A 22,665-nucleotide genomic window follows, 5' to 3' on the forward strand; every position below is an offset into this window, starting at 1 on the left:
ACTATGAAATGCTGTGAAGATGGTGAAGGAAGACAGTGGTCACTCTGGGGACCGGGATTCAGAGCAGGAGAAGCCCCGGCGGAGAAGGGCACTGGATTTGGACCAATGTGGGATGAAGAAGAAAAGGAGCAAAGGACACGGAATCAGATCACAGAGAGAAGCACGTGTCCTGGCCACCGCGGACAGCTCTGGAGTCTCTAGCAAGAAAAGATCTGTGTTACCGTCAGGCCATTATTTAGCGTGGTTTGCTTGTATAGACTCCTTACATTAAATTAATTACTTTTGGGGGCACCTGGGTGGCTCAGTCGGTTGAGCGTCCGACTTTGGCTCGGGGCGTGATCTCGCGGTTCGTGAGTTCGAGCCCCGCGTCGGGCTCTCTGCTCACAGCCCGCTTTGGGTCCTCTGTCCCCTTTCTCTCTGCCCCTCCCCTGCTTGTACTTTTACAAACATAAATAAAACATTGAAATAAATTTAAAAAAAAAAAAATGAATTGCTTTTTTTTTTTTTTTTTTTTTTTAAACTGAGCCTGGTTCGTTCTACTGTATGGATTCAGACTTTTTCAGCAAAGGCTTTCTCTTTGCCATTCTGTGTCTAGAGTTCAGGATTCCCAGTAGCTTTTACCAACCGGTTGGAAACAGCTGGCAGCGAGAGCGCTAGCTTTTTACCTACGGGATTTTTTTGTACGTTCATACTAATCCTGGATTTGTTATTATGCCCATTTTATGGGAAGCAGCAGGACGGAGGCTAGTGTTCGTCCTAGCGCAACACTGAAGGTGGCACTCACTGTCGGGGGCAGCCCTGAACTTGCATGGCCCCAAGGGCAGGCGTCTCCTCCAACACGGTGAGCCCGACGCCTCACCCGCCTCACCCTGGCTCTGGCTTTGGGAAGCAGGTGCAGGGAGGTGGAGAGCTGGCCACTATCATGGAGTCAGTTCCAGCCGGGCCTTGGATTTCTCCCAGGTGACACCAGTTGATATTCGTCCGGACTCTGGTGGCTCAGGGTACACTATCCTGGGGAGATGTCCCCATGAGGAAGAAAAGGAACAAGTTCCATTCCCGGTCAGATGATCACAGGTGACACAGACTCAAAGAGGAGCTGTAGGAGGCTCTGTGCTAGCTCGCACGGAACCAGAGGAACGGGGTCTGGTCTCCAGGGCTACCGAACGCGTCGCCAAGTGGAGGAACACGACTCAGTGCCAGGTGATTGACTTGCCAACAAGCAGGAGGGCAAATGGGAAAACAGGAAGAGGTCCCTGCTGATCTACGCGGTGGAGTCCGGTGGGCCGCGGAGCAAGTCCCGACAGGCAGGCCCGGGATCACGGAGATGGCAGACGGAGGTGGAGCCCCCCAAACAATTCCCCACCTGCAGCGAAACTGCCCTCATAGCCTGGTGCATGGGGCACACGGTGTGCACGGGGTCAGGTCGCTTCCCAGCCTGTTCTGCATGCGAGTCCAGCCCCCTCCTCCCAAGAGAAGAGGCCTGTGCTGCGATTATCATCTGGGAGGGACATCTGTGATCCCCACGCTGCAGGCACGGGCTCTGGCAGGACACCGAAGCCACCCAGACATCCAGCTCGTCCCTCCGTCTGCTTGGGGCGGCCGGCAGCCTGCACGTCCAGCCGCAGCCACCTGTGAGGCCGCATGTCGAGCTACAGGGGAGCATTCCTAGAATAAGATGTCCTGTGTCTATTTATGTTGTAGCCAGATGACAGGAGGCAGAGATACAAAAGCTAGGCGTGTTTCTCTGGAGATCTCCTCATTGCGCACGTGGCCGGTGTTGGCTCTCCATTGTACAGAAGAATCAGCAGTTAAGGCAAATGATTTCTGCACACCCTGGAACAAGAGCTCAGATCTCCCTGCTCAGTTTAGAACATTTCAATTCCATTCGGTGAATGCGAACTTTTGGCCAGGACTTACGGCAGGGTCAGGCCCAATGGGACCCCCGCCCGTGGTCTGATGATACATGCTCTTCTAAATTTTTTTTGTAATATTTATTTATTTTTGAGAGGGAGGGAGAGGCAGAGCGTGTGTGGGAGAGGGGCAGAGAGAGGGGAAGACACCGAATCCGAAGCAGGCTACAGGCTCCGAGCCGGCAGCGCAGAGCCCGACGTGGGGCTCGAACTCATGAACTGCAAGATCATGACCTGAGCTGAAGCTGGACGTCTAACAACTAAGCCACCCAGGTGCCCCTGAAGATCCGTGTCCTTCTAAACCTGGGGTTAAATGTCGAACTGTTTTCGTTCATTCAGCAGCCCTGGGTCAAGGGCCACACACATATAGGAAACCCCACGAGAAGTAAGGCCACAGAGTCAATGTGTGCTGTTTGTTCGTTAGGTTGGTTTTTGCTTAACTTGCTCACTTAGGTCTCTAGAACACTGACCCCAGCAAAGTGGTCAGTTGGGTCCACCTCTTGCATGTATGTATTTATACCATAGCTAAATGATTCCTTCATGTTCTCTACCACGAAAATGTCATTTTCATCACACGCTTAATTTAAATAGAGTATAAATAACCAAAATCCAAGGCACCCGTAACAGACCCTCTACTCCTTAGGGACAGGTCGTGAAAAGAACTCTCTATTTCTTGGGCAAATTCAGACCCCATTTTTCTGCAATGTTTTTTTTTTTTTTTTTTTTAATTATCAAATATTTGGTGGGTCCTTCCTATGTTTTGGACACATCCTGATTCCCTTTTATTGGGTGCACCCTGACTTCCTTTTGTATATAACACCACTTTCAAAAACTATCCAGGAATAGACCTGCTTGCAAGGAGTGTGTGTTTTAGGATGTGTTCCAGGGAGTCCTTTCTTATCTACGGTATGATTGCAGCTTTAACACCAACTGGCCCACCTAGTAGAACAGTTGGGAGTGCTCACGTGTCTGAGGTTTCTGTGGAACGCTCAGTGTAGTCAACTGGCTCTCTGTGCTCTGCAGTCTCTCGTCCAACCTGAGCTGAAAGGCAGAGGTGGAAGGCATTTCATATTCCACCTGAGGTTTGTCAGGGAGAGGGCCATTTCCATATTGAGCCTGACCTGAAAACAAGATTCCCACTATACAAAAGTGATCCGTGGATTATGTGATTCTTATTGGTTTACAACAGAACACGACTCATCCTCAGCCTGCGGGAGGAGCCGCCAAGCCCTTTTAATACAATCACGTCTCATAGCTTGGGCAGACTATGCAAGCTTCTGCAGTTGAGGTCAGAAGCCCACTTCAGCTCACCGCTGTGAGAGAGCCGCTAGGCAGCGTGGATTTGATGCCTTCCAAGAGCTTCTCAAAGAGAAAATTATACATATGCCCTGGAGATGAATGCAGATGGAAACTGTCACTATTTTCTAGTTTTTGTTGATAAGGAAACTGAGTTGCGTAGGGTGAATTGATTGATGAGCTGTTGCATTTAAAATACCTTCAAGTAATTTGTCAATATCAAATGGCTCTTGGTACCCGAGGTTGAAAACCAATTTGAGTTTTAGTTTTTCAATAAGCAGTGTGAAGATAAAATACCAAAGGTTTATAATTTTATTATATATTTAAAAATAATATGTCCATCATGTCAACAAATATTTATTGATTGGGCATTCTTCTCGATAATCAGGACAAAGTGGGGGGAGCAGAACAACTAGCGTCCTTGCTCTCAAAAATCTAATAAGAAAGATGATGGGGTGCCTGGGCGGCTTAGTGGATTAAGCATCTGTCTCTTGATCTTGGCTCAAGTCATGATCTCATGGTTCATGAGTTCGAGCCCTAATTGGGGTCTGCATTGACAGAGTGGAGCCCAGTTTGGATTCTCTTTCTCTCTCTCTCTCTCTCTCTCTCTCTGCCCCTCCCCTGCTTGTTCTCTCTCTCAAAAATAAAAAATACACTTCTAAAAAAAATCTTAAAAGAAAGAAAGACAAAAAACCTGATTAGATTAAACAACAACATCATTGTGATAACCGATAGGCAAAGAATTATATAGGGGTATGATGATGACTGAGTAGTGGCTTTGTGTTATCTTCTCCTGTAAGACCTCTCTCCAGATGTGATGTGTGAGCTAAATTGATGTGATGGTAGGGTAGCTATGCATGGATGGGTGGGGAGAGCATTCCATGCCTAAGACATATGTAGCCAAGGGCCCTAAAGCAGGAATTAGATGGAATATTTACTGAAAAGAAAGGGCAGTGTATGCAGCCTAATGGGCAGGAGGGCAGGAAGAGACCATCAGGACTGATGTGACTGGGAGCCAGAGGGTCCGTGAGTCAGGAGACAGAGTTTGGATTTTATTGTCTATGCAATGGAAATCCGACCGAGCGTTTTGTGTGAGACATCGATGTCGCATTATTTGCATTTCAGTAACATCACTCTGGCTTTTGTGTCTGGAAGCCAGGGGGGTTGGAAAATGGGCCCAAGCAGGTCGACCAGGGGGGAAGCTATCCGTGTCGCCTAAAGGAGAGAGGATGACCATGTTGCGCTAAGACAACAGTAGGGACATGGAAAAAATCGGATGATTGGGCATCTATTTAAGAGACAGATTTTATGGCATTTGTTGATGGACTGAAATTGTGGTAGCCGGTGGGATGTTTGAAAATGTTGGCAACGTTCTCAGATTGTGAGGTTTTCAGAAAATAGAGTAGTCAAGGAGAAACAAGTTGACAAAATTACTTCTCTGGCTCAGCGAAGCTCCCCGCCTTGACTTCTTAGCTTCCTGCTGTGATATCTTCAGTCTTCGGTTTTCACGGCACTAACTGAACTCTAGGTGCCACTTAAAGAGTTTTACGGGCTTCTCTTATTTTCCACTAACATCCTGAAGATTGCAATGAAACTTCTGGATACCTGGATAGGAAGTCCTGCATTCAGGAGGCATTAACTGGACCTGGGATTGAGATAAGAACGGAAATTATCATCTCGACAAGTCAAACCGATGGGTCCCCACACAGGACGGTGGCCGAGGAGGGAGAGGGGCAGGGACTTGAATGAGACGTCACATGCTGAGTTTTCACGTAGCCTCATCTCCAAGAGGACAAGGGAGAGGAAATGCATCGCTAACAGAAGTGTTATGGCCTGAAAATCTGTGTCTTGCCTAAACTCATGTGAAATACTCACGGCCCAGGGGATGGTATTAGGAAGTGGGGTCTTTGAGAGGTGATTAGGTATGGAGGGTAGAGACCTCATGCATGGGATTAATGTTCTTTAAAAAGAGACCCCTGGAGAGTTCTCTCTCCCTCTCTCTGCCATGTGAGGACACACGAGAAGCGGACAGTCTGCAGCCCCGGAGACAGCCGGGACCCTGATCTTGGACTGGGACCCACACTGGGACCCTGATCTTGGACTGTCAGCCTCCAGGACTTTGATAAATACGTTCCTGTTGTTTATAAGCCGTGCTTACAAAGCTGCTGTAACAGGTACTTTGTTACAGCAGCCGGACAGTATAAGGGCCATACCGACAAAGGCAGAGAGGCCGAAGGGTATGGGAGGTGAGTCAGGGGTGCTCCCAGGGAGGGAAGGCTGGCAGCTAATGTGAAGTTTGCAGAATTTTAAGCAGGGGAGTGACATCACTGGCCCTCTTTTCTTGAAGAGTCCCCAGGTTGAGATGCACAGAAGCGATTGGAGGGTTCAGGAGAGGACGTGGTTAGGAGCTACTACCCTATTCCAGGAGTGATTAGAAAATCACTTGGCTGGGGCACCTGGCTGGTTCAGTTGGTGGAGTGTGCAACTCTCTTTCTTTTTTTTTTTTTTTAAGTTTATTTATTTATTTTTGAGAGAGAGAGAAAGAATGAGTGGGGGAGGGGCAGAGAGAGAGGGAGAGAGAGAATCCCAAGCAGGCTCCATGCTCTCAGCACAGAGCCCGATGCAGGGCTTGAACCCCCAAATGTGAGATCATGACCTGAGCCCAAACCAAGAGTTGGAGGCTTAACCGACTGAGCCATGCAGGTGCCCCAAGCGTCTGACTCTTGATATTGGCTCAAGTTATGATCTGACAGTCTTCGTCGGGGGTGGGGGTGGAGGGTGGGAATCTAACCCCCTGGTGAGCTCGTGCTGAAGGCAGGGAGCCTGATTAAGATTCTCTCTCTCTCTCTCTCTCTCTCTCTCGGCCTCTGTCTCTGCACCTCCCGCACATGCACACACACACACACACACACACTCTCTCTCTCTCTCTCTCAAAATAAATAAATAAATAAATAATTTTTTTTAAGTGGAAATACAAAACAGAGAAATCAGTTTTCATAATGTGTTTTCTTTAACTCGGTGTGTCCCAAACATTATCCTTTGAATGCATAAATCAGGATAAAATGTCGACGAGACGTTTCACACTACCTTTTTCGTGCCACGTCTTCAAAATCTGGCATTACCCTCACAGCGCCCCTGTATGACGTATCTGTATTCAAGTGCTTCATCATGACGTATGCTAGAGGCTACCACAGTGGACAGCCTCGACCTAGAATGTTCTAGAGGCCCGCCTGAAAGCTCAGCCAGTGACGCCCCGAACAAATTCATCATCAGTAACGAACTGGGGCCAGAAGACCCCAATTCTAGCACGCCCGCCCGTCCACAAAACTGCTATAAATCCTGAGGCAAAAGAAATCATGGCTTGGACATCAGTCCTGTGTTCTTTGGCTGAGAGGGCTGGCAGCGTTGATCCCTTTCAGCCCTGGGGTCCAGAGATGGACAACTTTCAATCTCTGGGGTGGGGGGGATCCCAGGGGACTGGAGAGCCTGCCACAGCCTTCTAGATCCAGTGTGTGGACATCCACTTTCCTGTGTGCCACTGCTCCAGTCCAAGCCTGTGTGATCCGATGGCGGGAGCTGAGCTGGCTCTGTCAGTTCGTGGCCTGAAAGCCTGCTCGTGTGTCTCTGGGGCCGTGGGAAGTGGGCAGGGTGGCCCGGCTGCTTCAGGGTTCAACCCATGAGTCAGAACGAAGCCCAGTGGTGCCAGGACCACAATGAGAGATAAGAGGCAGCTGGGACCAGACCTCGGGATTCATCACCCGCTGCCCCAAGTTACTTATTGCAAAAGATGAGGTGCTAACCTGTCCGGCCTGGCTGCATTTCAGCGTGGGGAATTAGCCTGCCCCTGGATTCCCCTAAGAGCTTCAGCTGGCCAGAACTTTCTCCCCGTTAACTCCTCCCCTTGCAATGGATTCCTTGGGAATCCATGTGACATGGGTGGGAAGTGCCATGTGACAGGGGTGTGTAAGAACTTTTCCTGTGGAGCAGATCGAGAGCTCCCAGAGGCATCCCCTCATTCTGAGTTAAGGAAAGAGATGGGGGAGGGAGGCACCTGGGTGGCTCCGCGGGTCGATCAGCCGACTTGGTTTCAAGTCAGTTCACGATCTCACGGGTCATGAGTCTGAGCCCCAGGTTGCCCACCCTGCTGGCAGCGTGGAACCTGCCTGGGATTCTCTCTCCGTCTCTCTCTGCCCCTCTCCTGCTTGCATGCTCTCCCTCTCCCTCTCTCTCTCTCTCTCTCTCTCTCTCTCTCTCAAAATAAATAAATAAACATTAAAAAAAATAGTTGTCTTAAAAAAATGGAAGAGAACGAGCACTGACACATACAAACTCATGGATAAAAGGCTAAGAGACAGACAGACAGGGAGACAGAGAGAGTCACTGTGCCTCTAAGTCCACGCCCTCAACTCTGTCCCCAAAATTAACAATTGCCCTGAAGTCTCAGATCCCCAGGGGAGCGCACAGACCAGAAAGCTGAGCAAAATTTTACCAGGACCATAGTTTAAAACTCCTATGATTTTCTCACTGGGAAAAAAAAAAAAAAAAAAAGGTCACCAGATCCTCCTAATCAAGGCTTTGGGTGTCCCTTCGTGTGCCGTTCTAACAGATCTGATTAATGGGATAGTTATGACGGGACGGAGCGCCGACGTCTATCGGGAACCTTTTCTTTTCTGGCCCCGCACTTGATTGAGCTTGGGGAGAGCTTCGCTACCTTGCACTGGCCCACTAGCTCAGATCCTCCACCTGAGCCCTTCCGCCTTCCCACACGCTCTCTCCATCCCCTCTCATTGCCTCTGCCTCCGTATTCTTCACCTTTTCAACTGAAATTTATGTATGCAAGTGTTTCTCAAAATGGGGGCCAGGACCAACTTTGCTATAATGGTTTGGGGTGCCTGTTGAAAGGAATATTTTGGGGGTCCTACCTTAGGACTTCTGAATTAGAATTGGTCTTTGTAACCTGGTCATTCTAATGCTCCTTTAATGTTGAAAGGTTCTAAAAGGCCAGTGGTTTCCCCACGCTCGCTTGCCCATGGGAATCATTTGGGGAGTTTTAAAACTACTGTCTGAATTCTGCTCTCAGATATTCTAGATTTAATTGGTATGTGATATGGCCTGGGCATCAGGATCAACGAGGAGTTGATCTAACGTGTGGCCAAGCTAGGGAACCACTATTTGGGTTTCGATTATATCCTCTGTTCCGGCCTGGTGATCTTATTTTGTTTAAGTTTATTCATTTATTTTGAGAGAGACAAAGACAGTGAGAGTGGGGTAGGGACAGAGAGAGGGGGAGAGAGAGAATCCCAGGCCGGCTGCACACTGTCAGTGGGGAGCCTGACACGGGGCTCTCTGATTCTCGAACTGGGAGATCATGACCTGATTTGAAACCAAGAATCAGATGTTTAACCAACTGAGACACCCTGGCGCCTTGTGGCCTGGTGATATTTTAAAAGACACTGAGTACCCCCAAGATACACAGACAGACAGGTAATGTGCACACACATACACACACACACACAGGCTCACACTCACCCCATCTGCACCGTGTACCTGTCCCAGCTCTGCCATGTTTTCACCTTTCCTGGCGGCCCCAGGCATAATCTTGAAAGTCAGTCACATCCCAGGCTATGACACCTTGAAGTTGAAACTTGATTTCATGAACCAGGCAGGAGAATTTTTTTATTTTTTTTTAGTTTTTGAATTACCTAGTTTATTCACTTTGCTGTAACCTTCGCTCATTAGCAAAAATCCCAACACTCAATTCTCAGCGCAAGGAGTAGACACACAAACATATCCCGACCACCCTTCCCGTGGCCCACCGGACTGGCAGATCCTGGCATAGTGATACTCTCTTGGTCCCCATCCCATATCCCAGCCGTTATTTATATGATTATCATTTTGAACGTCTTATTGCACTCCATGGTTCCACAGGAACAAAACGGTTTGGGCCCCCGAGTGGAGGGGATCTTCCTGCAAGAGTCGCTTGATGTTTACACTTGAGAAAGGAAATGCATTTTTTCCCCTTTTTAGTAAATATCTTCTTCATTGATAGTCTAATTTATTTTCAGCCAGAAAGCCTGGGGCTGTACTTTCCTTAGGGGCTAAGAAATGAGTCCGACGATGACCAAGGCCGAGTAGAGGGTACGCCTTCAGAACAGCACACGTGCAGGTTTCCAGACCCTGTTCCACTGGACCCCGGGCTCCTTGTCACTGCGGTGGCACCTGAATTAAGGCAAGACACACGCTCTTTTCTCCTGCTACCGTCCCAGCTTCAGAGCTGCCGGGAGGGTGTAAATTTCCTAGCCTTTTTGCAAGGAACCTGAATTTATATAGCATATTTTAGAACATCGAAGACCTGACTTTTTCTTTCCCCCTCTTTGGATTGGTAAAGAGTGATTTTGTAGCATCTTAGAGGAGGAGGGTTCCAGCACAAATTCTAGCCTATTATAAACATTGAAAAATATATTAATCCTACATTCTGCAAACCCTCAACACCATTTGACAGACGCCGTGGGATCTATTAGCTAGACAAGTGACAAGTCCTCAATTGTACTCATTCCCCTTTTAGCTTAAATGCAACCAACCTCTTCTTTCTCCTGTTGAAAAGTAGATGTGGGCTTGGTGAGTTAATAACGTAGACCTTTTTTCTTTCGTAAAATATTCTATTTCTGTTTGTGACGGGGTCCTATTCTTTTTTTCTTCACTTACAAATTTTGAGGTCTCTTAACGTTTATATATAAAAATTAGTATCCATCTATCTATCTGTATTATATAGATAGATATAACAGATAGATATAGATATGAATATATTTATATTTATATCGATAGATACATATAGGTAGATAGATATGAACATCAAGTAGAACTGTGGCTCAGGACTTCATGACTTAGTGAATTATTTGAGGCTCAAATTGCCATTTTTGTATCTAAACATTAAACATTCGGTTTGACCAACAGTCAAACCTTAGGGCATACAAAAAATTATTGCAATGAATTGATATGTTTTTCCCTTTTCTACTCTCTCTGAACATTTTAAGCTGTTTGCGAAGTAAAATGACGTTCATATAAAAATACTTCCCACTCATGTCACCCAAACTTATTTCAATGTTAACAGATGTTCATTGGCCAGATGGATCGATGTTGCAAGTCGTGGTAGACAGCCTCCAGTGTGGCACCCAGGGAACCACCTCTCCTGGTATTCACGTTCTCACGGTCTCCTATAGACCCTTCCTCCAGGGGATAAAGGATGGACTAGACAGCGAGGAGACTCTGGCAGATGGCTTTCAAGGTTAGATTACAGAAGTCTCTGGCAGTCTCTTAGATAATTCATTTTGGAGTAACACAGCTTCGTGTCATAACCAGAATATACCAAATATACCAAATAAATATATAGGACTCACAGCTAAATTTGAGTTTTATTTCAACGATGATTTTCTTCAAATTCAAATTCAAGTTCACTAGCACCCAGTGTGGTCTTGGCTTCAGGAGTAGAACCCAGTGATTCATCTCTTTATATGACACCCAGTGCATTCTGAGAAGTGCCCTCCTTAATGCCCATCGCCCATTTAATCCATACCCCTGCCAACCACCCCTCCAGCAAGCCTCGGTTTGTTCTCTGTATTTAAGAATCTCTTGTGGTTTGTCTCCTTCTCTGGTTTTATCTCATTTTTCCTCCCCTTCCCCTATGTTCATCTGTTGAGTTTCTCCAATTCCACATATGAGTGAAATCAGATGATACCTGTCTTTCCGACGGACTTATTTCTTCCGTATAAGTATTGCTTATGTAACATTAGAGACATACTCACGGATTTAAATTTTTTCACAGTTTATCAGGCATTTAAATTTAACCAGGTGTTCTGTATTTTATCTGGCAGTCTTAATAATGATACTTAATTCGCCGCGTGAGAGGGCTCCATACATAGCGGGGTACTGAGGCTCCCAGCCAATAGCCAACACCAACTGGACAGCCAAGTGAGTGAATTATCTTGGAAGCAGACCTCCAAGCCCCAGGCATGCAACCTCATGAGATATTTTAGCCAGAACCGACCAGCCAGTGTACATTCTAATTCCTGCCCCACAGACGCGGTGACAGCTAACACATAAGTATCACTATCGTATTTTTATTCAATAAATAGTTAACTTTATTAAATAAATATCATTATTTATTTTGTCAGTATTTGATTTATATTATTTTCACGTGATTTTAGAATCACTCAGGAGGTCATAGATAGCAGACAGCTAATGAAGAAATTTTGATTTGGAGGAGGCTTTTCATTTTTGAATTCCCTTAAGAGTTGAACTGGGGAAAAATAAGACCAGTTGACAAACCTGGAGGTCAGGAGCTCCCCTGAAAGCAAGAGCCAAACTCAGATGAGGAGCCGGGGAGGAGCTGAATGGAATTGATGGCAGGAGTTAGGAATGAGGAGTGTCTTGGCCAAATTCCTAGGAGCAACCAGGAGTCTCTTGGCTTGCCCCCATTAACTATGGCTTTCCTATCATCTTAATGCTCTTCATTCTGCAGCACAGGGACCCGAGTCATTTGCACTGGGGCTTAGAAGACTCCTGGTGAGGGAGTACTCAAAACCCCATCTCTTTCTTTTACAGGCTCAGTATTGTTGTCATGTATTGGGTAGGCTGGGTGACCCCCTGGAACAGTAGAAGAAACTTCAGATGGCAGCTCATCTTTAGGGCAGCTGGATGCAGACATGGGCTCTTCAGCAGGACCCTCAGCTTATGGGAAAAGCTGGTTTCAGCTGTGCGAGATGGGACCGGAAGCCCCTGTAGACCTGGCCCTCCCTCCCCAGCCTTGTGGTCATCATGCGGCTGTAGTGGCTGGGCCTCAAGTGTTGTTGTGGCCTGAAGAGACTGGATCAGCCAGGTAATCACGACGGACGGGGGTGGACTATGAAGGAGCCATGTCCAGCGGTGACACCCTGTGGCATTGTCACTGATGTCTAAAGTCCCCCACTGCTTAGTGTCAGGTATGAGAACTAACCATTTCAGATCGAGGTTTTTGGATGATTTAGAGAAAGTGGCATGTCTTTGAGGGGGGGATGTTCACCAGCTTGCTCCGTTGGACAGGTGGAGGATTCCATGATTAATAATAATAGATGAATTATATTATTTAAAGACCATAATATATATGATATGATATGATATGATATGATATGATATAATATATGATATGATATGATATAATATATGATATGATATGATATGATATGATATGATTGATATAATAATAATAATATGAAATGGGACCATAGTTCAATGAAGTCATTCATTGAATGACTCAAATGAAGCCATTCCCGTCAGTTTCATGTTTCATTCGGTCAGCCTGGAAGGTTGTCGGAGCCTGGGTTATGAGTTTTAAAAGTCAGACTGAGAAGTTTGAGCTTAATGTCATAAGCAAGGGATTCTCGTACTTTAAGGGGCATCAGAATGGCTTTGAGAGCTTGTGGAAAGGGTTGCTGGAGGCCATGCCCTCAGAGTCGCTGATTCACTAGGTCTGGGGTGGGGCCCAAGTGTTTGCGTTTCTAACACCCTCCCGGGTGATGTCCAACCCGCTGGTCCCCGGACCACACTTTGGGAACCACTGCCCTAAGCAGCCAAGTGTCAGTGCTGACTGGGAACAGAGCGATAATACAAACCGGAAGACTCCGGTTTACGATTGCAAAATGCAACAGGGCTCACAAGTCAACACAACGGGCACAGACCCAAGACCAAGTCCAGCTGGGCAAATCCCACAGAAGAGCTAGGATCCTCCAGTAATGCCCGGAACTCGCTCTGTGTGCCAGCTTTTCACTCTGATGGCTATCGGCCTTTAATGTGTGCTCTTCGTTAAGAAACCATGAAGATATTTAAGGATGATGTAAAGGCTCGAGGCTTTTTCCATGCGAATGTGCCTCTGTCTGTCAGGACTGGTGATGCCCTTGCTTTTGGGGGGAGGTCAGAGGCACGTTTTCTGACTCCACCAAATTCCAAGCAGTTTGCTCCCAAACTGACCTCTGAAATCCTCCCCCATGCCGCTGAGGGCGGGTCTCCTGGAGGAAAGAAAAATGTATTGGGGGTGCGTGGCTCTGTGCGGTTGGCGGGAAGGAAGCTGAGATTTTCTACCTTTGCATCCAGACTTCCAGTTCTGTGCTTTTGCCGGACTCAGTCAGCAGCTGGCACCAAAGACAGAAAGTAATGGTGAGTGGCTTTCTTCCTCTTCTGTCCCCCCCCCCCCGCCTTGGTTTTCTCAAAAGATTTCGACAGACGAAATAATACTCCTTCTGCTCCCTGCCCCTTCCATAATGCAGTCCATTTGTCTAAATTACAGACTTCAGCAATTATTTGCGCTCTCTTCAGAGTGGGAAGGCAAATTATCTCCGCTCTGAGTGGAGGTGGGGAAGGTACCAGCATCCTCGCATTCTTCCGTAGGGAGGAGGGGGGACATCCGGGGGGCCACCGTGGGCTACACACTTTGCGTGTTGTCTTCTTGGAGCTTCCCTTCAACCTCACGCGTCAGCTGTTGTCATTGTTCCCGTTGTTCCTATTTGAATAATTTCAGACTTACGGATAGTGCCATTGCCGTGTACCCTCCACCCAGCGCCCTACAACGGCAGCATCTCCCATATCCACGGCATCATTTTTGACATTCAAGAATTCACGTCGAGACGTCGCTGTTAGCGCGATTACAAACTTCATCCAGATTTCACCAGTTTCCCCACTAATACCCTTTTCCTCTTCCGGGAGCCCATCCAAGGTGCCACATCATCTTTCGTAGTCATGCTCCCCCCCACCCCGGTCTCCTCCGATTTTGAGACAGTTTCTCCACACAGTGACGATTTCCTTGTTGCTCATGACATGGACGCGTTTTAAAGAGCGTTTCGTAACAAGGGTCTCAGCTTTGATTATTGTAATGTTTTCTCGTGATTAGGCTGAGGTTAGGGATTTGAGGAAAGAAACATACAGATGTGATGTGACCTACCCCACCCTGCGGATGAGAAAACCAGAGGTCAAGGTGATTACAACAAATTGGCAAAGGTCACCCAGGCTAGAGCCTTCATCGTCTCAGATTTCTGAACCAATGTCCTACCAGAACTCTTCCCGAGGGAGCGTGAAATCAAAGGTTAGTCACAGAGACAACGGAGAGAGGTTGCCTTATGGGGAAAAGCCACTTGAAGGGGAATGATCCCCCTTAGAATGATCTTTATTCTTGGGTGTCACTGGGATCCAGGGAGGGGACAATCTCGAGATGTTTAAAGTTTAAAATACCATCGGGGGGATGTTACTTCAGCCATGTTTGGATTTTACCCCTTTGGGCCTTTTCTTTCTTTCTTTCTTTCTTTCTTTCTTTCTTTCTTTCTTTCTCTCTTTATGTTTATTTATTTTGAAAGAGAGAGAGAGCAGGGGCAGGGGAGAGGCAGGGAGAGAGGGAAAGAGAGAGAATCCCAAGCAGGCTCCACGTGGTCAGTGCAGAGCCCAAGTGGGGGTGAGATCTCATGAACCAAGGTATCATGGCCTGAGCCAAAAGCAAAAGACGCCCCTGGGCTATTTCTTTTCCATGCAAACAACAGTCCGTCCAGCTCTGGGTCATCTGCCTCTCAGAGCGTTTATTTGCCTCTCTTTCCCAATTATTACTAGCTGAAGGAGGAAACAGCAATATTTCTTGAACGATTTGTGTGTTTTTTACAACATTTTTGATAACATGAGTCTCATTGAGCCCTAAGACAAGTTATCAGATTTTCAAGCTGGTCCGACGCCCTCACTTACAAATGCAGAAAACTGAGTCTTAGGATGGAGAAGAGGAGACAGTGAGTGTTTCTTAAGTCACCCACTTAACACCCTTGTTACACTTATTTTATTTATTTATTTATTTATTTATTTATTTATTTATTCATTTTTAAGTTTTTGGATGTTTATTTACCTTTGAGAGAGAGACAGAGCACAAGTCGGGGAGGGGGGCAGAGAGAGAGGGAGACACAGAATCCGAAGCAGGCTCCAGGCTCCAAGCCGTCAGCACAGAGCCTGATGCGGGGCTTGAACTCACGAGCCATGAGATCACGACCTGAGCCAAAGTCAGATGCTTAAATGACTGAGACATCCAGGCCCCCCAATAATTAAATTTCTGTTGCTTGCAATCAAAAGATTTCGGGTTAATGCATTCCTGTAAAGGGGAAAGAACTTTGACAATTAATAGTGTAGTTCGGGAGAGAGAAGGACAGGAGAAATGTATGAAATAATGCATGGTTTACACTGGCTGAGAGGCCTGGCCTTTGAACCATTGCCTGGGGAATTGTTCTGAGTTTAAAAGGTGTCTCCCTAAAAGCCAGGCCTTAAATGCTTCTCAGCAAATGAGAGATCAGCCTCAGAATCTTATTAAAACCTCCACAGTTTGAATGGGTTTTCGACTTCGCAGAATCAATTCTGTTCTTCCTAATTCAATTTTCGATGAGTGTTAGAACTAACGGAAAAAAAAATTAATAGTCACTTCAACCCTTTTAAAGCAGTAACTGCCCTCTTGTCTTCTCCATATCATTTACCCAGATCCCCCCCCTTTTTTTTCCCTGAAGGGGGAAGAGGCAGGAGAGGAAAAAAAAAAAAAAAAAAAAAAAAAAAATAAAAATATATAAGTACATTTTCCTTTATCATAAAATGTATCACAGCTCCTGAACTATGTGTGTTTTGGCTGCTGGGGATAACTGTGCACAGCTTTATAAAAGACGTAGGGAACTCGCCAGTGACGTTCCACACACACGGCAGCTCCAGAGATTTTTTTCTTTTTTTTTTTGAATTTTTGAATTTCAAGTTTCAAGTGAGGGGTCAGCTGCAGAACCTTTCCTGGGGGTGGCCAAATTAAAGCTCTCTATCAGATAAATACGCCTTGATGTCTGACAACAGTAATAATAGCTTGTGTGTCTCTGAGCACCTATTCTGGGCCCGGCCCACTCAGGCATTGATTTAGTGACTATTTATTAAACACCTCCCATGTGCCTCCAGGGATCCCATTTCATCCTCGAGGCAACCAGACGAGGTGGTTGCGGAGGATTAATTAAGACTGCGAGTACCACACCTGGAAAGGGAAAGGGGACAGAATAAAACAGAGAGCAGGGAGATAGGGACGCCCCCGACAGGACCACCTGACACCTGGGGAGACCCGAGCCTCCTGGTGGAGTGTCTTTGGAGATTCGATGTGCAGCCCTGGTGAGCTGCCCGTGGGCCCCCCAAAACACGCACATGGGCTTTTCTCTCTCTTTCTTTACAAACCCATGCAGCTGCTTAGGTTAGCCTGGGATTCTCCAGCGAAAGACTGGCTAATAAAACATGTTAGAATAGATCCAACTTGCTCTTTAAGACTTGAAGAGGCAGGAGGTGGCCATAAATCTGGGTGCAAATGGGAATAGGGTGATATTTGGGGGAAGTCGAATGACAGAGGATCCCATTTGACTTTACATGAACACCCGTGGAGTCTGCGATAATTCGGTGCGGCCCCAGGACCCGGCAGAGACACCAGCCTCTCTTTGGTTGTCTCTGCCCATCCTCTCTGCCTCTCTCCTGCTGGCTAAATACATTTTCCAAAAAGGCTACACTCTCCTTTTTTTTTTTTTTTTTTTTTTTTCCTTTTAAGGACTGTGAGTTCTTGAAATGTTCTCCTTGGTTTTTCCTTTTACAAATTAATTACAGTCGAAACTCGCTGCTAAATCCAGAGAATGTGGTTCTGTTTGTGGCCAGGTTTTTCTTACACGGGTCCCTAATCCTAGAAGGGCTTCAATTCTTTCTTCATGTGATTTCGGTACGAAGCAGATTTTGGATGGCAACTCATCAAAAGTCTACAAAACTGCGTATGTTTTATCTTTGTTTTTGTTGTGAGTTGTTTTCTGATTCTCTCCCCCCCACCCCACATCCCCCGGCCCCTTCCTCTGGATAGATAATGCCAGGGAAAAAAAAAAAATGTCTGGGGAAGGGTTCGGCTTAGGTCTGTCAAGCCTAAAAACCTTTAATCCTTCCCTTCTCTGTAATGAGTCTGAGACGCCGACGATTTGGTTTCCCCCAAGCCTTTCTGGGTACGATCCAATCAATGTTTAATTTCCCCAACTGGCTCTGTGAGAAGATTTATTTCCTTGTGTTTGTCTTGCAAACAATATTTGTTCTAAACTTTGCACAAAACAAGGAGAGAATGCTGATTTTTCTTTCTTTCTTTCTTTCTTTCTTTCTTTCTTTCTTTCTTTTCTTTTTTTTTTTCCAGAAAGAGGATTTTACAGAGAGAAAAATGTAGCACCAAGAGACAGCCATAGGTGCATGCTGGTAGGCTAGCTGGGCTTCTGCAAACAAGCCGGATGGAAAACCCACTCTCCAGGATACTCTCTTCACCAGCCACCTCCATTCTGTGACAGCTTCCCCATAAGCAGAAGCTCCTGTTGAATTCTTTCCACTCAATCCTGTCTTGTATCGTATTAAATTGTTCCTTTCTTTCCATGTTTACCTCTCTACACCCATCCCTTGAATGTCCGCTCAACATCCTTGGGGTCTTTTTGTTGTCCAGTATTACTTCTCGTGGTTCAAGGTCTATGGCCTCCAAGGAAATGTCCCCTACCCAGACTCAGGGGCCCTATCTGTTGTCGGCTATATGACTAGTCTTCATCCCACCCTTGCTCCCTCTCTCCTTAGTTACCTAGAAAGATGGATCTTTTCCTTGGGGCCAACCAGACGGTCTGGTCTGACACAGCTGTGTAATATCCCGTATCCAGTTTCACGATTGCTAAAATCGCCCCTTCTTGGAGTTTGGAAATCCTCTCATTGCTTCATAAAATAGACCCATTCACATAATATGAACATTTGAGCAAAACAAACAAACAAAAATACACAAATTTACAAAATTCTGTCATCTGAAAAAAGGCAATTGTTATCTAACAGTTGGGCAACATCATTTCAAACTTACCTCTCATCCGTGCACAGGGATACAAGTCTAGATGGTGAGGGACGCCTGGGTGGCTCAGTTGGTTGAGTGTCCATTTCTTGATTTCAGCTCAGGTCACTATTCCAGGCTCACGGGATCGAGCCCCACATCGGGCTCCCTGCTGAATGTGGAGCCTGGTTGAGATTCTCTCTCCCCCGCCCTCTGCCCCTCCACCCCACTCGTGCACACACGCACAATCTCTATCTCTCTCTCTTAAATAAAACTAAATTAATAATTAAATTAAATTAAATTTCAAAAGGTCTAGATAGTTAGATGGATATACAGATAGAAGCGACTGAAAGAAATGTCCCATTTAATATACCTACAATTTTTTAGGATTTTGAAAATAATTTTATTTATGAACAAAAGACAAAGAAGCTGATGTAGAAATGTAATAATTGCCGAACTATAGTTAAATGTACTTTTAAAAATCAGGGCCGTCTTTAATACCGGGTCCAGTTGCAAAAAAAGAGTGACAGACAAGTAGCAGCTGGGAATCATTGGCGTTCTATTTGATTCTTTATAAAAATTGCCATGAAAGTAGCTTTTAGGCAGCATTTATTGATTCTTTGCCATGAAAGGTACAGATTTTTGCATAAATATATTTCCTTCTCCTTTCCATACTACCCTTTGGGATTTCTTAGTTTTTTTTTTTTTTTAATTTTTAATGTTTATTTAGTTTTGAGAGAGAGAGAGAGAAAGAGAGAGAGCAGGAGCAGGAGAGGTGCAGAGAGAGAGAGAGAGAGAGAGAGACAGAATCCTAAGCAGGCTCTAGACTCCGAGCTGTCAGCACAGAGCCCAATGAGGGGCTCGAACTCATGAACCCTGAGATCATGACCTGAGCTGAAGTTAAGAGTCGGACACTTAACCAACTGAGCCCCCCAGGAGCCCCTCAGAGTCAATTCAATTTTTTCTAATTTTTTTTCTGCTTTGAATTCAATTTTTTCTGCTTTGAATGCTTTTATTTTGATCTTTTATGTTCCCACTTCAGGAGGGGTTTATTTTTCAAGTTCTTGAGTTTTGGAGAATTTTTGTGCATGACGCTTATACAGGAAGGATATTGAGTAATTATGCTAAGGAGAAAAATATATTTTACTGGTGGAGGGAAATAAATTTAGAAATTAGAAACAGAATGTGGTAAGCCAATAAATTCAGGGAGAAACACTGAGCACAGCAGAGGAGGTGAGAAGGGAGTGTCTGCAAAGCCTTATGTTCTAATGACCCCATTGATGAGTGTGTCCAAAGCATAGGTGGAATAGAGTTGAGTGGAGGGGTGCACCTACCCAGACAAAGCTGTATCTCACAGACACCATCCTTCTTTCCTGGTTAGGTATGCTTCCAAAGCACCTTATTTAAATTCCTTACAAGGAAATAGTTTATAAGGAAATGCGATAGACTGCACTAGGGCTGACAGCATATTTTTGTTTACCTGGTTCAACATATAAAGAATAAGAACAATTTCATGTAGATGATTGGCCGCGTCAGCTCCATCTTGGAAGATGGCATAAGGAATACTTTGGGAAGGGACAAAGGTTGAGATGTCAAAGGGATAGAACTGGCTCCTCTCAGCCTGTGAACTAAGAACGTCCAACAGGGAGCTGGGATCATTGCTCGGCCAAGGAAGTCCCAGGACTGAGGTGTGAGAGCCCTTACCAGCTTGTCTGGCACCCTCTAGTTGTGGTGTCCCCGACTTGATGTGATTCCCCACCCTCGCCGCCACGAGCAGGACCTCACACATCCTGGGGGGGGGGGGCTGGTGAGTGGGGAGTCTTGAGACATGCTCACTCCCCTCACGCCTTTTGACGCTGGCTTTTGTTGCGAACAGCCTACAGTTAACTTACTTACATTCTTCTCTGTAGGTCATGAACGACGTATTATTTTTTCTCTGCCTCACTCCCTGCCGTCTTCGGTCTCCAGCCCTATTGGGAAAGGTCTACCTGTCTTGATCTTGTTCACCTCTGTCAAATTCTGCCCTGGGACCTACTGTGTGATTTAATCTCCAAGTTCCAGCCTTCATATAGGAAGTGAAATTTTCTTACAACATCGGATGCTTTCCCGAGGTCGCTGATGCTGACACCTTGACCATCCGTGCTCATTATCCACATTATCCCGTAAGGACCAGCTTTACGTGTTTTCCCTTTTGAGAGACTGTGATATTCCCAAGGACATTTCCTATGTCCTTGTCTCCGTTTTGGTCTGTTTTTCCCTCTATTTTTCTGGTTGTTTCTTTTTTTTTTTTTAAGTTTATTTATTATGAGAGAGAGAGAGAGAGAGAAAGAGAGAGAGATAAAGAAAGAGAAAGAGAAAGGAGAAACAGAGAGAGAGAGAGAGAGAGAGAGAGAGATAAAAAATCCCAAGCAGGTTCTGCACTGTCAGTGCAGAGCCCGGAGCAGGGCTCGATCTCATGAACCGTGATATCATGACCTGAACCTAAATCAAGGGTCGGACGCTTAACTCACTGAGCCACGCGTGTGCTGGGTGTTTCTAATGTACCTTTTAACTCTTGAACCACTTTCTTTTTCTCCTGTACCCATTTTCCTGAGCTCTGCCACTCAATTCCTTCCTATTACCTTACCATCTATTCTTCTATCTACTTTTATCTCATTCTTGAACTGTTTGCCAACAACACTGCTTGTCCTTTCATTTCCCCCAAATCTTCAAGTGTTTCCAGGACCCGTTCCTCTTAGGTATATGTTTCCTCCCATATTTGTTCTCATCTTCCTCCTCCTCCTCCCTGTCCTCAGCAACTTTTCAAAACTCGGATACTTGCTTCCTGGTATCTACTCATCGTCAAATAGACGTAGCGCTTTCTGGGCTGTGAAAGACTAGCGTAGAGAAGGAAGCCGCACTCGGCCGAGGCTGTTTGTTTGTGTTGGGGTAAACGCCTATTTCCATTTCTGGCGTTGAAGTGGCTCTCCACCATTCCACGGAACCCCGTAACGCATAGATGCTTGGGATGCAAGACGTGGGCTGTGGCTTCCGTCCCTTTCAACACCTTCCCTGGTCTCCATCAGCGTTTCTTGGCTGGGAGACAGGATCGCAGGAAGCTGACATGGCACATTTGTGCTCATTTTCCAGCCTTACCGGCGACCGTGCTGTTGTGTGGCACAACCCGGGTCTGGGGGGGCATTCCTGTCCTGTTTTCTACATTTCGTTTTCCCTGTCTTTCCTGTATCTACTCCACATTACTAGATCTAAGGATCACTGGATGGCACTTTAAGGACTCCGAGAGCAGCTTCTATAAGGCTTTCAGAGAAAACTGCATTCTGCCCAAGGTCCGGGGAGATCTGTGTTGGCTCTTTCCATCCTTCCACATTTGGGTTTAAGTTTCATTGTGTTTGGCAGAAAGTCTTCCTAGTTTGTGGTTTGGGGCTGTGGCCATTTCCTTGTTGCATGGAAAGTGGTAGTCTCTCCTTCACTTTGAATTCCTGTGTGTACGTGTGTTTCTCACAAGAGAGGAAGGCCTTCTAGAAGGAATCAGTGCCTCCGACCGTGTTTACGGCTTTGTTGCAAAATGCATGCCTGATTTTTTTGGGGGGGGGAGAGGATGCGAGCAAGAAAACAAAATTTATAATGGTGACGTTGAACTTAGTCTCTTGTGTGAAGAGAGAATCAGATGAAAGGCTACAGCGATAGTTTGTCTCTCCAGAATTTAGTGAATTGCCCGATGGTGAAGGAAATTCTGAGAAAGCTGTTTTTACAGGGGCTGTGGCTGTTGGACTCCTGGGCTGATGAGTTCAGCACCATCGTGGATTTTGTCCCTGGTCTTCGAAGCTCATGCAGGGAGTAGTAGCTAGGATCCAGAGCAATGATGTCTCAGAGTTCTGAACCTGACTTTGTCTTACTTGCTCTGTGGTTTTGTGATACTAGGTGACTTTTTTTAAAGGCTCAATGTGGTCACGTGTGAAATGGGGGTTTATGTTGACCAGCTGAGAACGAATGTAAGAAAGAGCACTTTAAATTTCTGGGTCACGTGCTTAAGAAAAGATTGTAATAGTGGAAGAATGGGTGAAACATCTAAGACCCGCTGTCTTAAATAAGACTGTCTTTTTTTTTGTCCTTGGCTCTGAGATGCTCTTTCTCTCTGGCCCTCCATTTCTTCCTCAGTGAGACAGAAAATAACTGTACACAAGACTAGTGGAAAGATTTCACGAGCTGATCACATCAGTGGAATCTTTGGGGACAGTGATAGGGGCATGGTTGAAACTTGGTTACCAACTGAGCCCTTTTTACTTTCTTGCTAACAGACTTTGCCATGAAGGGTCCATGGGACCAATGGGGGTAAGAAATTCAGAGTGCCCCCCTCTGCAGGGCCTCTCACCAGCCCCCTGCACAACCAGGGTCAGTAATCTTAGGTTCCCTGAATATTTGCTCTCTACGGCTACCAACAGCTCAGAGGTACAAGTGCCTGGAAGGAAAGCAGACTCTGTGCTCGAACTAGGATGTGCTACCAACATGGCTGGGCTGGTCCTGCTCTCTGGGAGCCCCTGGTCACTTTTCCCCTCCTAGATGGTCTTTTCC

Source organism: Herpailurus yagouaroundi, unplaced genomic scaffold, assembly GCF_014898765.1.
Source record: "Herpailurus yagouaroundi ecotype Mexico unplaced genomic scaffold, PumYag 141, whole genome shotgun sequence".
NCBI lineage: Eukaryota > Metazoa > Chordata > Mammalia > Carnivora > Felidae > Herpailurus > Herpailurus yagouaroundi.